The following is a 14,686-nucleotide window of genomic DNA, read 5'->3' on the forward strand; positions in this document are numbered from 1 at the left end:
AAACTGTTTGTCAGAGTTTCCTCAACAGTAAAATGGGCATAATAACACTATCTTCTTTCCAGGCTTGTTGTAAGGAACAAATGAGCTAATACGTGTAAAGGACTTAGCACAAAGTTTTATCCATAATATTAATAGCAAGATCAATTTCAATAATCGTATCTAATATTTACAAATTCTAGCTATCATATATTATATATATATATATAAAGAGTTTATAAAGATAAAAAACAAAATCAAGGGATTTGTTAATGGACTTCAAATTCAATATTTGTTAATAGTTTGTCTGGGAGTACTAAAAATATAAAAAAAAACATTGGGGTCATATCATCAGATAACTTCTCAAAATAAATTGATTAAAACCCAAAAGTAATCCTACCTTAAATTACATTTGAAGTATTTGGACTAATTATCTTTAGTTTAGGGTAATATTAGAAAGGATAGCTTCCCGAATATAATCACAAGGATAGCAAAAGACCTTAAATCCATTTCATTTCAGGATTGTCTAAAATAATTGAAATGTTAATCCTTGAAGAGAGAAGCATGTGAATAATTATAGGGAAAGGGAATAAAGTAAAATGGAAGGAGGGAAGAATTTCTTTCTTAAATTGTTGATGGTTTCTCTGCAGAAAAAGAATGGAACTTCTTATCTTAGCACCCCAGAAGATTGAGCCAGGTGAAATTCATGGGTATTAAAAGGAGACAAATTTGGCAAGAGGAAAAGAAATCTTAATGACACTTTAGAGGAAATCAAAAGTGGAGCAGGATTGCCTTAGGAGATACTAGGTTCACCTTCTTTGTATGTTTAGGTAAAGCTGGATGACCTTGGTTATATGATACTTCAGCAGTTCTGTAATTCTGTGATCTAATCCAGCAGTATATTTGTAAAAAGGCTTATAAGTAAGATGAAGAGTAGAATGGGAGGCTGAGAGCAAGATGTTGAGTAATTAGAAAATTACACTTATTTTCCAAACTTCATTCTGCTATAGAAGTTCAAGCATTTTAAATCTAGTGATCCTATATTGAAGTCGTATGTTTTATAATCAATCCCCTGCCTCTGTTCTGATCATGTATCTTCCCCTAATCCCATTGTTCAAGTTATTGAGATGAGGCCAATGAATTTTTAATAAAGTACCTTGCCCTTCCCTGAAACCCAGACTTAGTCAGAAAGGATTAAGTCTTATTACCTCATCTCTGTTTTCTGAACACTTATGTCTCCCTTGATATCTCCCTACATCCTCCTTAAAATCTCACCATCTATTCAGTTAAGTTGCTTGTCTTCAGTGAAGTTAGCCCACTCTGGGGAGTGAGATCCACAGTTTAACTCTCATACTCCTGTACCTTTCCTTACTACTTATCCTTTCATGTTAACTTATGTTGTTGATGTGGCTGCTGCTGCAGACCTCCAACGGCCTTTACTCTTTCCTTTATCTTTACATATTAAATACATATATACTTATACATACATATAGACATATATATATATATATATATATATATATATATATATATATATATAACAATCATACTTAAATAAATAAGCCTATTTGTTTCTAAAACTTTTTCTGGGTCAGAGTCAGTCTTTTACATGAATTTTTCATGTTCTGTCTGAACCTTTAGCCAGCTACAATTTTCCCAATGTCAATACGACTAGGTGTCATAGAATATCACAGTTTCCAAAGAATCAAAATTGGAAAAAATCAAAGAGCAGCAGAGATTCATGTGACTGTAAGAAGACTGTGACATGTAATCAGTGATAAGTTGCATGCAAGAAATATCATAAATAATCAAATCCAGGAAATAAATAATCAGAAAAAAAGATGGAGAGGTCAAATAATGAGTCAGAAGTAGTTAGCAATAGTTATCATAGGATTATAGACCATTAGGGACCATAAAGTCTAACCTTCTTTTCTCAAGGTGATGAGGATTCATGACTTGTCCAGAGTTATATATTTGGTATCTGAGCTGCGACTAGAGCCCAGATATTCCTGGCTCCAAGTTCAAAATTCCATCTTCTACCTTATACTCTTTAGCGTATGCTCAACTTGTGGCTTGTCATGGTAAAGAACAAGAATAACTTTTCAATTGTTCAAAGGATTGCATGTATTTTGTGTGGATGATATGTGGGAATATATGAACACTAAATCAAATAAGAATTTATGAAGGAATTGAAATCCTTATCTTAATAATAAATACTCCCATCGATGAGATAGCACATACTGAAGCATAGAAATTGAGAACTCTTTTGGTAACTGGATCTTTCAACATCACTTAGAGAAATGGTGAATTGAAACTGATTCATCTGAAAATACCCAGAGACTGTTATGTCCTCAGCTTCCTATCCTTTTCACTAATGGTTTAGATATAAAAACTTTAAAAAGTTAATAGAGTATCTTAAAATGAGAAGCCTTGAAAAATAAATAATTAAATAATGCCTGTCCCTGATATAGTTTCACAGGGTTTTCACAGTTACCCTAAATTTTTTCCTAAACTACTAAATGAAACAATACTAGACAACCTTCATTGATCAATCCTCTATTGTTGTGGATAAGTACAAGATAAAGGATAATAAATCCACAGATCAAATGAATAGTTAATTCTGCAAAGCAACGCGATGGATATCTCCATTCAAGTTTAAACAAAACTTTATATTCTCAACCTGAGTCAGTCTTCATAAAATCACTCTGCAGAGTATATATTTAAATTTTAATTTCAGAGCCATTGTTAGCAACAAAAGCTTTCCTGTCCTGGTTTGAAATCTGATGAGTGCCCTCTTCTTCTGTGGAAAATTTAAAAATCCCCCTTGATATGTTTTAAACATTTCATTTGGAAGATGAGAAGAAAGACTGAAGTGACAGAACTTTAAAGAGATCTAAATACAGGTTGTGAATTTCATTGGCATCTCAGAAAAACATAATGAATGCAAACAGCAAGTCCGGTTATGTTTAAGATGGTTGGAAGGTGGCTGGCAAGCAGCATGTGGCCTTGCTTCATTGTATAGCAGTGATATCATGGGGCGGTGGTGAAGGGGAGGTAGTTATTTTGAATGACACACTGAATTTTTTGTTCCTGTTGGATGTATGAAATCCTTTTGTCTCATAATGTTTTCTATTCAAAGCCACATTCTCCTTAAATGCCAAACCAAACTCTTTTTTTCTGGAGTGGGGGTGGGAGGATAAAGTGGGGAGAAAAAGGAATTCTCAGGTGATCCTTCTCAGGTGCTAGCTTCCAAGTCTGTCACTGAAATGGAGCCAGCTGTGGTTAGCACCCACTTGTAGGAAGAATAATTGGCTTCCTTACTCCCAATACACCTCTAATCAGCAAACAAAACAGAATCCTGCTTGCCACTGCAGTGTTTTTACACATTTTTGAATTCATCTGACCCCGATGAAAGGAAAAGTTGCTAACAGATATGAGGGAATGGGTTTACTATAAGAGAATGTCTGGGAGCCAGCTGGCCCAGTGTTTGTTCACTGTTACAGGGTCACAGACCTTGTATGGTCTTAATAAATAGAATCAACTGACTTCATATGTATTTTGGCACTAATATGTGGCCTATGGCATCATTTCCTGAGGTTTAGTACAATATTAATAAAAAAAGGCTATTCCAGATTAAGTCCAAATCAATGCTGTGGTACAGGCTGCTTTTACTTTTTTTTTTTTTTTCAAATAATAATAAAAAATTAAATGGAATTGGGTAACATCTGCTTATGACATTACTTTGAAATGCCTCTAACAATCAATTTGTGTTGTGATTCATTTCTTTTTTTTAAATTTTCTCATTGAATTCTTCTAAAAGAAATAAAGGAAAATAGAAACTTCTTCAAGATAGGAAGCTGGATACAGTACATGGCTGCAGTAAATCCAGGTTTAGCCTTTGACTTTGAAGCACCCTGAATTCATTATGTTTGTTTGTGTAGCTACTCTTAATTTGTTGTGACAACAAATTAGACTCTGATTTAAATTAAACAAATTGCAAAATAATTAGAAGTCCCCTTCTCTTTTTCTCTCCTATCAACCTTACTTCTTTTGTTAGACCAGTAGGGAATAGGATACTTTTGGAGATTTACTCTTTATTCTGACTTCAGACTGCTTTCTAGAACAATTTAGAAAAGTAATTGGTAAGATTAACTCCTTATCTTCCTTTTTCTTTCATGATCTAATTATTTTAAAATCACAACCATGAACATGCACATACAAATCCTGACAAAAATGCAAGAATATATACATATATATATGTATATGGTGTGTATGTGTATAAATATGTACACCCATTTAAGCATGCATATATAATGGGTATATCCAAGTTTATATGTATAACAATTAACATACATGTGAAAATGTAGGGCAGTGAATATATGTACATATATCCTACATATCAATATACATATGTAAAATATTCATAGACTTGTATACATGCATATATAAGTATTTATATATACACATATGTGTATGGATTATGTGTCATGTATGAGCATGTATAGTCTTAAATAACATTATCCTACTTAAGCATTGACAGTAACTGAAGGGAAGAAAGGGAACAGGAATACCCCAAATTATGCACTTGTCTCTCATTTTCTTTTTTTAATTTAACTTTTCGCACTCTTAATAACTAATAGCTAATAATAGGAAACATTGATAGAAAAATTAAATATCTAAATGGAAACTTTAAAAATCAAATGAGAAAGAAAATAAAGAAGATGAAGCAAAATGAAATAGAAACACATGGGTTCTAAGTTTGAGGGAATCAAGCTGGTAAAAGGAATAAGAGACTACCATTTATAAGAATTAGTTTAGGGGCAGCAAGGTGGCACAGTAGATAGAACACCAGCCCTGGAGTCACTGAATTCAAATTCAGCCTCAGCCACTTAATAATTACTTAGCTGTGTGGCCTTGGGCAAAAACCTAAAAAAAAATAATTGGTTTAGCTAACCAAGAATATTTAAATATTTATAAAGAGAAGATAAGCTCCTGCCTGGGCAATTGTCTTTAAATGTGTGTTGTGTTGTTTGTTTTTTTGTGGTGTTGCCTTATTTTTAGTTTTAGGTTAAATAACATGGAAGAGAGAGTAGATAGATTTTTGCTTATCACTGAGGAAATAACTAGTAAAAAAAAGGTGGGAGAGGCAAATTTTTTACTAGATTTAGGAAAAATAAGTTAATTCCCACTGTAGACTTGAAGTTTAGTTGGATATCACTTTTGATCACATTGTAGAAGAGATGTATTTCTTTCCTTGAGCAAATGAGTTACTTTTTTAGGCATTATTTTAATCATTTTCAAAATGACTAGGTGACATCTAAAATGTATTCCAGCTTCAAAACTGTGGTCTTGTAAATTTTCTATCCAAATATGGTTTGGACTAGGTGTTCTGATTTACTATCCAATTCTGTGACTCTAGGTGTCCATGTATTTTGTAAAATCATTAATACTTTTTGTTTCATCATCAACCTAAAAGCAACATAATTTTATTGGAGACTTGTTGTTCTCATTTTGGAATACTCAGTAACCAAAAGCAAAGAAGCTATCATATTGATAATGTCAATTTATGTGTAAATATACTCTTATTATAGATTCTCTGAGAAGATTTAAAAGATCCTTCAAAATAAATGAATGATTATGCAAATGATGAGAAAGTGAACAAAGGGAATACAAGTGTAAATTATGTTGATGATTTTTTAAATCAATAATTGAAAAAGAACATGATTTAAAGTCTAATCAGAAACCTCATGCCTATGCATTAAACATAATTTTGTTTTGTTTTTAAGGAAATAGTCAATAGATTTTGGATATAGGAAACACTGAATGGTATTTTTTTATACAAATGAAATGATTTATTCTAACCTAAAGTACCTGATTTTATAGTACTGATTTCAGAGTTATTCAAATCTGATTGAGCAGTCAAATCATCATACCTTAGGGTAAATTTTGAGGTCCATAAATTTGTTACTTTTTTGTCTATTTTTGATACATATTAAAAATAATTGATTTCATTCATAAAATGATGTGTTTTTGCATATTCACAGAACAATATGTATATATTGAATTTGAAATTTAAAAAAAATAAGAAAAGGAGATACCATGTGTAATTATAGTGGTTTAAACTTAGTTTTCTCAAATAAGCAGTTGGATCTTACAAATGTATATTTAAGATAAAGATATGGTGATAATAGAATTTCTAAGAGCTTTAACAAATATAAAATAACTACCATGATGCAGAAGCCAAAGGACCTTAAAAATCTTTTGAGTCAACAATAATCAATCTCCTTATCAAGCAGAGACATATAGTAAGTAAATGAAATGATGAATTAAAGTACAAACTAATTGTAAGATATCATTTGAAAACTACATAACAGACCTATATATGAAAATGATAGGTTGATAGTTGAGAGATGACAAATAGATGAAATGATAGATAGAAAGATAGATAGATAGATAGATAGATAGATAGATAGATAGATAGATAGATAGATGAGAGAGAGAGAGAGATAGGTAGGTAACTAAAATCTTTAAAAGGGAAGGGAAGGGAAGGGGAGGAGAGGGGAAGAGAGGAGAGGAGTGGAAAAGGAAGAGAAAAAAATGAAAAAGAGAAGGGAAAAAAAGGGGAAAGGAAAATAAAAAAAGTTTGACCTCAGATTCAATTAAGTCAGATAATTCAGAAAAAAGTTTGTTTTATTTAAATAAAAATATGAGTTTAGAATGTGGATAATTAGTACCTGAAAAATTAAGCAGGCAAGAGAGTATTGGATTTGAATTTTATCTATTCAGTAAACTAATATACAATGTCAGAAATTGTCAAAGGAGCTTGGGAAAAAAATAAAAACTAGAACAAGCTCTTGTGCCTAAACAAATATTCATTTCCTTCTTTTTCACATCACCTTTATGTTATGTAAATGCTACTTATGTAGTTCTATTTGAAAGATATGAGAAAATAGTAGCAACAACAAAAATGGAAAGACAAATAACCATGCAACCCAGTTTCAAGAAATTCAAAAAAAATTAATTTTCTAGATATCACAAAGCATTTCAAAATAAAGTGAAACATTATAGATGATACCTTTTCCTACAAATGGATATGAAGAACACATTCAAATCTATTCATTTGCTTTCTCAATCCTATGAATTTTTTTCAAAGATATCTAAATTAACATCATTCTCATCAATTACCTAGTGAAAATATTAACAACAAATATATAGGATCATGGAGTTAATCTTCAACAAAGGGGAATACCAGTTTCCCTCAGATGACTGATCTTGATATCATTTTGGTGCTATTAAACAATGAGTCTCTTGCTTTTTCTCTTTGACCCATAAGAACAAAATGTAATATTGATGTTTTTTTCTCAATTTGTAAATCCAAATTAGGTGGTGAGTATATACATATATGCATATAGATATGTCACTAGAGAAAACTTTATCCAATTAGGCACTGAATATTGATATAAAATTATATAAAAATGAGTTGACATGTGCTCATATAACATATTAACCACTCTTGTGTAAGTTATTTGACCATACTTCTAAAATGCAGATATCCCATCTAATTGTGCAGATTGCTATGTACTCTGCACTGCCTTTTGATTTATCTCCTTCAAGGAATTTGACATATTAGGTCCAGTAATGACAAACATGATAGAGTCATTTGGTACTTTTTTCTTTTCAGTTTTTTTTTTCAGTTAATAAGCATTTATTTTTTCTCCCTCCCCTTTGTCTTTCCCTATCCTTTCCCTATCCCTGTCCACTGAAGAAAACAATAAATTTGTAACAAATATGAAATCAAACACAACATATCCCTTCATTGGTCAAGGCTCCTAATATGATAATTTAGTTTGCTTCATGAATCTATCACCTCTCTGACGAACAAGAGGAATTTATAATGGATTCTTCTGATTTTTGAGGATATAACAAAAAGAATATGCAAAATGTATCCCTCACTCTTGCTATTTAATTCAACATTTCTCTGATCATAACCCTAAGGCCTTTGTTGTTTAACTATTGATTTTTTCTTTTTTTCTAAATAATTGATTTTTTATAGTTTATTTAATTTTCCCCCGTTACATGGAACAACAGATTTTTACATTTTTTTTTAACACTTTGAGTTCTGAATTCTCTTCCCTCTTCCTATCCCACTCCCCCTCATTGAGAAAACAAGTTATTTGATATAGGTTAAAAATGTGTAGTAATGCAATATATTATCATAATAGTAATGTTATAAAGGTAAACACAGTCCTTCCACACACACACAAAAGAAACCTCACAAAAAATAAAGTTAAAAAAAATCTATGCTTCTATCTGTATTCAGACACCATCAATTCTTTCTTTTGGGAAGGAATGGCATTCTTTATCATAAGTGCTTCAGAGTTGTCTTGGGTCACAGCATTGTTGAAAAAAGTTAAATCTTTCATAACTGATCATCTTCATTATTGCTGTTACTTTATATAAAGTTTATTACTCATTATATCTGCTCATACAAGTCTTTCCAACTTTACTGAGAGCATCGTGCTTATCATTTCTTTTTTATTTTAATTTTTTCAAATTAATATATTTATTTTCATTCATATGCACATATTATATATATTTTTTTAAATTATAAAATGTCCTTTCACCCTCCCTTCTCACCACCTTCCCCTCAGCAGCAAACAGGTTAGTATCACTGTACATATATATTTTGATAAACATATTTACAGATTAATCATTTGGGGTACGAGGAATTAGGATTAAGGGAAAGCAATATATAAATGATTTTTATAAAGTGTTCATCAGATTCTGAAGGGTTGGCTTTTTTGTGTGTGTATGATTTATTTTGTTTTGGTTTGTTTTTCTTCTTCTGGATCGGGATAATATAGTCCATAGCCAGTCTAAGACAGTTGTCCTAGTTCTCTGGACTCCTGAGAGGAGCTATTTCAAGGTTGCTCATTTCACAATGCTGTTGTTGATGTGTACATTGTTCTTTTGGTTCTACTCCCTTTGCTCAGTATCAGATCCCATAAGTCATTCCATGCTTCTCAACAGTCCTACCATTTATGGTTTCTTATAGAACAATAGTATTCCATAGTATTCATGTAGCATAACGTGTTTAGTCATTCCCCAACAGATGGGCATCCCCTCATTTCCAATACTTTGCCACCAGAAAAGAGCTACTATAAATATTCCTATACATAAAGATCTTTTTCTTCCTGTTTTTCATCTCTTCTGGAATATAGACCTGTTTGGGCATTGCTGAATTAAAGGGGTAGGCATGGTTTTAAAGCCTTTTGTACATAGTTCCAAAAAGATTCTACAGAATTATTGAATCATTTCATAAATAGTTCAATGGTGCATTAATATCTCATTTTCCCTACATCCCTTCCAATATTTGTCATTGTATCTTTCTGCCCTATTAACCAATCCATTAGATTTAAGGTAGTACTGCAGAATTGTTCTAATTTGCAATTTTCCAATCAATAGTGAGTTAGATCATTTATTTTTATTGTGATCATAGATCGAATTAATAACCTCGTCTCAAAACTGTTCATATGTTTTTGATCATTTATCAGTTTTGGAAAGACTTATTTATTTATTTGACTAGAATACTCTTTTCTAGGTAGTACTGAAGCATTTGTAAATTGTTCTTGATTATAATAAAAATAATGTAAGGAGAAATGTAAAAATTCAATGTGGTTTTAAAATGAACAAAAATTTTCACATCAAACAAATGCAATTTCTGATACTAGTTGTAAGATAGAGAAATATTAGAGCACACATAATTCTGTGAAATACTTAGGCAAGTATTTTTTCTACAAGTTTCTAGAATTTGTTTTCTATTTTTTGTATTCCTTTAGTTTATTTCAGGGCTTAAGAAAATAAATTCACATGTGCATTATATATCAGAGGTTGGTGCTAAGAATTTTTAATGTCAGTCCTATATTTTCCTGACTTATAGAGGTTTTATCTCTGAAAAAATGTTTGTAAAAATAGATATTGCCATGAAATTAATACTGTGAATAATATTAAATTATTTAGACCCATGCTTATTTATATAAAAATGTTTTATATTTATGTTAATTTAGTCCCTGTGTCTCTTTTTCCAAGTATGCATTTGGGTATTATTTACTGTTTAGATATTTTAAATGGTAGAAAATAAGATTTAATAATATGGCTGATACTGTAATTTTTCTATTTTTTAACTTTTAATTAAATCTATTATATCTTTAATTGGAACTGAGATCATGATTAACATCCATGATTTTTTTTAACAAACTAAAATTCTTGTCTTTCTCTTTATTTTATCTTTCTGTTTATCCCATTTTGTATAGTATTTTCTGAGAAAATACTGTTGAATTCAAATTTTTCATCTGCAATCCATTTCTGTTTTATGGATAAATTCTAAACTATATTTTCCTCCTTCCTATTTTTCATCATCATCTTTCTCTCCCTTCTTTTTTTTTGGCAAGGTAATAGGGTAAAGTGACTTACTGAAGCCACACAGCTGGGTAATTAGTAAGTGTCTGAGGTCAAATTTGAGCTCAGGTCCTCCTGACTCCAAGATCAGTACGCTATCCACTTCACACCCTAGCTGCCTACCTTCTCATTTAAAATTATCCCTCCTCATCCCTATGCATTACTTCTACATTATTTGTATTCCTTTTCTTTAACATACTCACCCATCTAAGAGTCTTTCCTTTTTCTTCTTCTCACCCTATCCCTTTGTATTCATTTCTTTCTGAATTTAAAAGCCTTGTAGCCTATTAGCTATTTATGTTTTTCCTTTTTAACCTATTTCTGATGGAAGTAAGGTTCCAGCAATATGCACACTACCCCTTACTAGCTTTTTCTGTATCAATTTTTATGACTCATTTACATTAATAATTACTCCTCTTTTATCTTTTCCTATGCAGTTTTATTCTTTCTTTTAGAACCACCCCATCATGCTTAGCTCAGCACAACTCTTTCTTTCAAACTATTCAAATAATGATTAATACACTGAAGGATCTTAGCTCTTGGTATACATTATTTAATAGAACAAAATAGCTGGGTTATAACTAAGGGTAACTTACCCAGCCTGGTAAAGTTTAATCCTGAATGAAAAAAATGAACTTTTAACAAATTCAAACATTTTTCAGGTTTTTGTGACCAAAATCCCCAGAACTTAAAGAAAATTTCAATATGTGACATCCAGGAGAAAAATAAGGTACATATGGAAGATCAATTTTAAGGGATTCAATAAGGTCAAATTTTTTACTTCAAGTATATGAAAATATAAGCAGTACTCTTATTACTGTCTTCATTAAAATCCATTTTGCATAACTATTCATTTTCAAAGTCTTACAAATTACTCAAACCTACTACAGAACTCTTCTTTTCCCTTCAGTACCTCCTCATTTTAATTCTTTAAAGAGATCCAAATATTCTAGGATTTGTAGCCAAAAATCCTCAACAGAAAGACATTTGTACAAAAAATAAAATATGCAATGGTTTTTCAAATGTTTTTATTCACATTTTATACTGAATAAATTTGAATTAACTCATGTGGATCTGAAACACTGCAATACTAGTCAAAGAAAATCACAGTAATGCAAAAGGCATTAATTTTAACACAAATACTAAAGACACAAAATTCATGGAAAAAATTCATTAAGTTTTGCATATAAATGGATAATATAGGCTACTTCATAATATTTTTCTTCATTTCCATGAAAACTAATCCTTTGAGTTAAGAGTTTTACATTCTTGTCATATGTCTGTTTCAATAAGTACATTTAAATATTTACATACAGACATAGATATCTGTATAGATCCATATATTATACATGCAAACATACAAATATTTATGAATTCATATATACATGTTTTCTATGTGAGTTTCATATTATATAACACTTAATTTTTAATAATTAAAAATAATTTAATTATGATAAATTTTTTAAAAATATTAAATTCATTGGTGTCCTTTTGTTACTAAATGGACCAGTGGAAACTCCTCCCACCCTCACCTCCCTGCCCCCCACATACACACCAGCATGCTAAAGGGATCTTTCATGGCCAATTTTTGGAAAACATAAAGATAGTAAAGATTTGATCGGCCTTATGTAATCACAAATCCACCTATGTATGAAACTAATTATGATTATGCCTGGACATTTTCCTCCTCTGTCTATATTTTCTGATTTGAATATTCAATAATATTAATATTTCATTATATATCTGTACAGAGAGATGAAGTATAGGTATAAGATTAACATTCCAATTAAAAAGTATAGTTTATGATATTTCCAGAATTGGAGCCAGATGTACAAAATGCTCAATAAATGATTGTTGAATGAATGAATGAATGAAAATTTAGTTTTTAGTCTTTTCCAATTCACAATTCAAATAACATGCAGAAAATGAAATGTATTTCAGTTAAAATGCTTAAGATTCAAGCCTGGAAATTTCTATCTATTGCATGTTTTCACAAAAGAAATAATTAAGGCAGGTGTTTCTGTCATAATACATAAAGTTGGGGGGAAGACATATACACAGCAGTATAGCTGAGTAATCAATTATTTATCCAAGTTTTTATGTTAACATATATACATACAACATTAGGTCATTTATTCATTAAATTTCACCTCACATTTTAGAAAGCTTTATTCCCATATTTATAGTTGCATTAAATATATTTCAAGTAAATATTTCTATAACTATGTTAAATGGACTGAAAACAAATCATAGCAATATGAATAAATATTTGAATGATGTATTCTCATACCTATAAATGAGATATCACAACTAAAAAGATCTTAACAATTTCTTAATTTAAAAATGAAGAAATATTATAGGAAATAAGAAATTTCTTTCATCAGAAATGTCTCTTAGTGGAGTGGCAAGAAAAATAAACTGCACTTAACTTGTCAGAAAATGCCAGTGACTACATTTACATTTACACATGTGTATTCTCATTGTACACACACACACACACACACACACACACACACACACAAACAATATGGTCTCATGGTTTCTAGATTGTTATCTCTAATTTAGCTACTCACACAAAATTGAGAACCATCTAATAAAAAGTTATTGAGAACCCACATTATGCATTTGGGGATAAAATTGATTAAGAAGAAAGCAAGCAGGGGCAGCTAGGTGGCTCAGTGGATAAAGCACTGGCCCTGGAGTCAGGAGGAACTGAGTTCAAATTTATCCTCAGACACCTAATAATTAACCTACTGTGACCTCGGACAAGACATTCCATTGCCTTTCAAAAACAAAAACAAAAAAAAAAAAAAGAAGAAAGCCCCTGCTCTCGAGGAACTTACAATATAATTGTGAGAGCTAACACAAAAAAAGGGAACAGGAAAGCAAGGGAGGGAAGGAAACAAGGGGGTTACCTAGTCAAGCTGTCTCTCTTATTTTAAGGAATTAAAACCAGAGATCAGATTGAGAGGTCAATGAGTTGAAAATCCAGTTTCTGCCCTTTATAAAAAAAGGAAAGGAAACTTTTTGTCCTACACCCTCCCGTCTTCCAATCAGAGAAAAAAGAAGCTGTCAATCAACACAGATTTAGCAGCATGTTGATGAAATGATAAGTAACAAATTTATTACTGAATGAGATATCTTGTTAAGTGCATTTGAAACCAGACAAAATTGAATATTCAAATTGAAATATGCAAAGGGAAGTTTTCTTCAAGTATTGGGGATTTTTTAATTTAAAGCATAATTCTCCTTCAATTTTTAGACTGAGAGACTAAGTTTTTAGGAACTGAGAAGCTCAAAATTACTCAGTCAGCAGGTATTTCAGAACTTTACCCCCATATTTCTATGTTTTAGGCTAGAACTCTAGCCCCCTTCCCCCCAAAAAGCCTTTATTTATAGACTAATGGACAATAAGTTTAGATTATTAAAAATGACAATATAAAGAATTCATTTATGACTATAGAAGGTATTTCATCTGGCTAGGACATGTTTTTACAAAGAATATATATGTCTCTATGTGAAAATTAATTTTGACCCCCTAAACATAATATAGGCAAATAAACGGCAAAGATGAATGACATTGTTCAGGCTCAAATTCATTTACATGTAATTCCATGGACGGTTCTCGAGATTCTAACCTTGAGTCAGATAGTTGTCTTGGAGAAAATAGCTCCAAATATCTCCCAGAAATAAGAAGTCAACTAGAAGACTTAATCATAATGTCAGAATGCAATCTCTGGAATTTGGTACCTCGCAAGGTTTCATAACTCACAATTAAATTGACAAAAGATCAGTCACTCTTCTAATATTATAAAGAAAATTTCTATTAATTATAAGCTAGAATACAGAAGTCAACTCAATCAGTGGGCACAGTGAAGAATTGAAGGTCAGTAGTTGATAGCCAAGACAATTATATCAAGTGTGAGCCCAGTGGATATATGACCATAAGAGAAACATAGGAGAACATAGGAGAACAATAGAGAAGAATACTAAGAATTATCAAAAAAGAACTAGTGAAAAGAAGACTCAAGGTAAGAAATTTATTCACATCACAAAGACAAGGCAGGTGCCATGTGGCATAAGACCTACATTTTTGTCTCTTCACACATGCTATCATGTATGTTCCATAAATGTGGTCATCTTTATACACACTATGATCACACATGGTCCTTATTTTTTCTACCCTTTGAGTGTAAACTCTGGCCTCTTGTGTTTGCCAGATGTACCTTTATAACAATGTTCTCAAGGCATG

General features: G+C 31.1%; 1 long non-coding RNA gene across 1 annotated transcript in view; it reads left to right on the forward strand.

Moving 5' to 3' along the window:
• The window catches only part of LOC141491923 (uncharacterized), a 224,020-nt gene that overhangs the window by 21,330 nt on the left and 188,004 nt on the right, over positions 1-14,686 (forward strand). The window lies entirely within an intron of this gene.

The sequence above is a fragment of the Macrotis lagotis genome, chromosome 6 (assembly GCF_037893015.1).
Source record: "Macrotis lagotis isolate mMagLag1 chromosome 6, bilby.v1.9.chrom.fasta, whole genome shotgun sequence".
In the NCBI taxonomy this organism is placed as follows: Eukaryota; Metazoa; Chordata; class Mammalia; order Peramelemorphia; family Peramelidae; genus Macrotis; species Macrotis lagotis.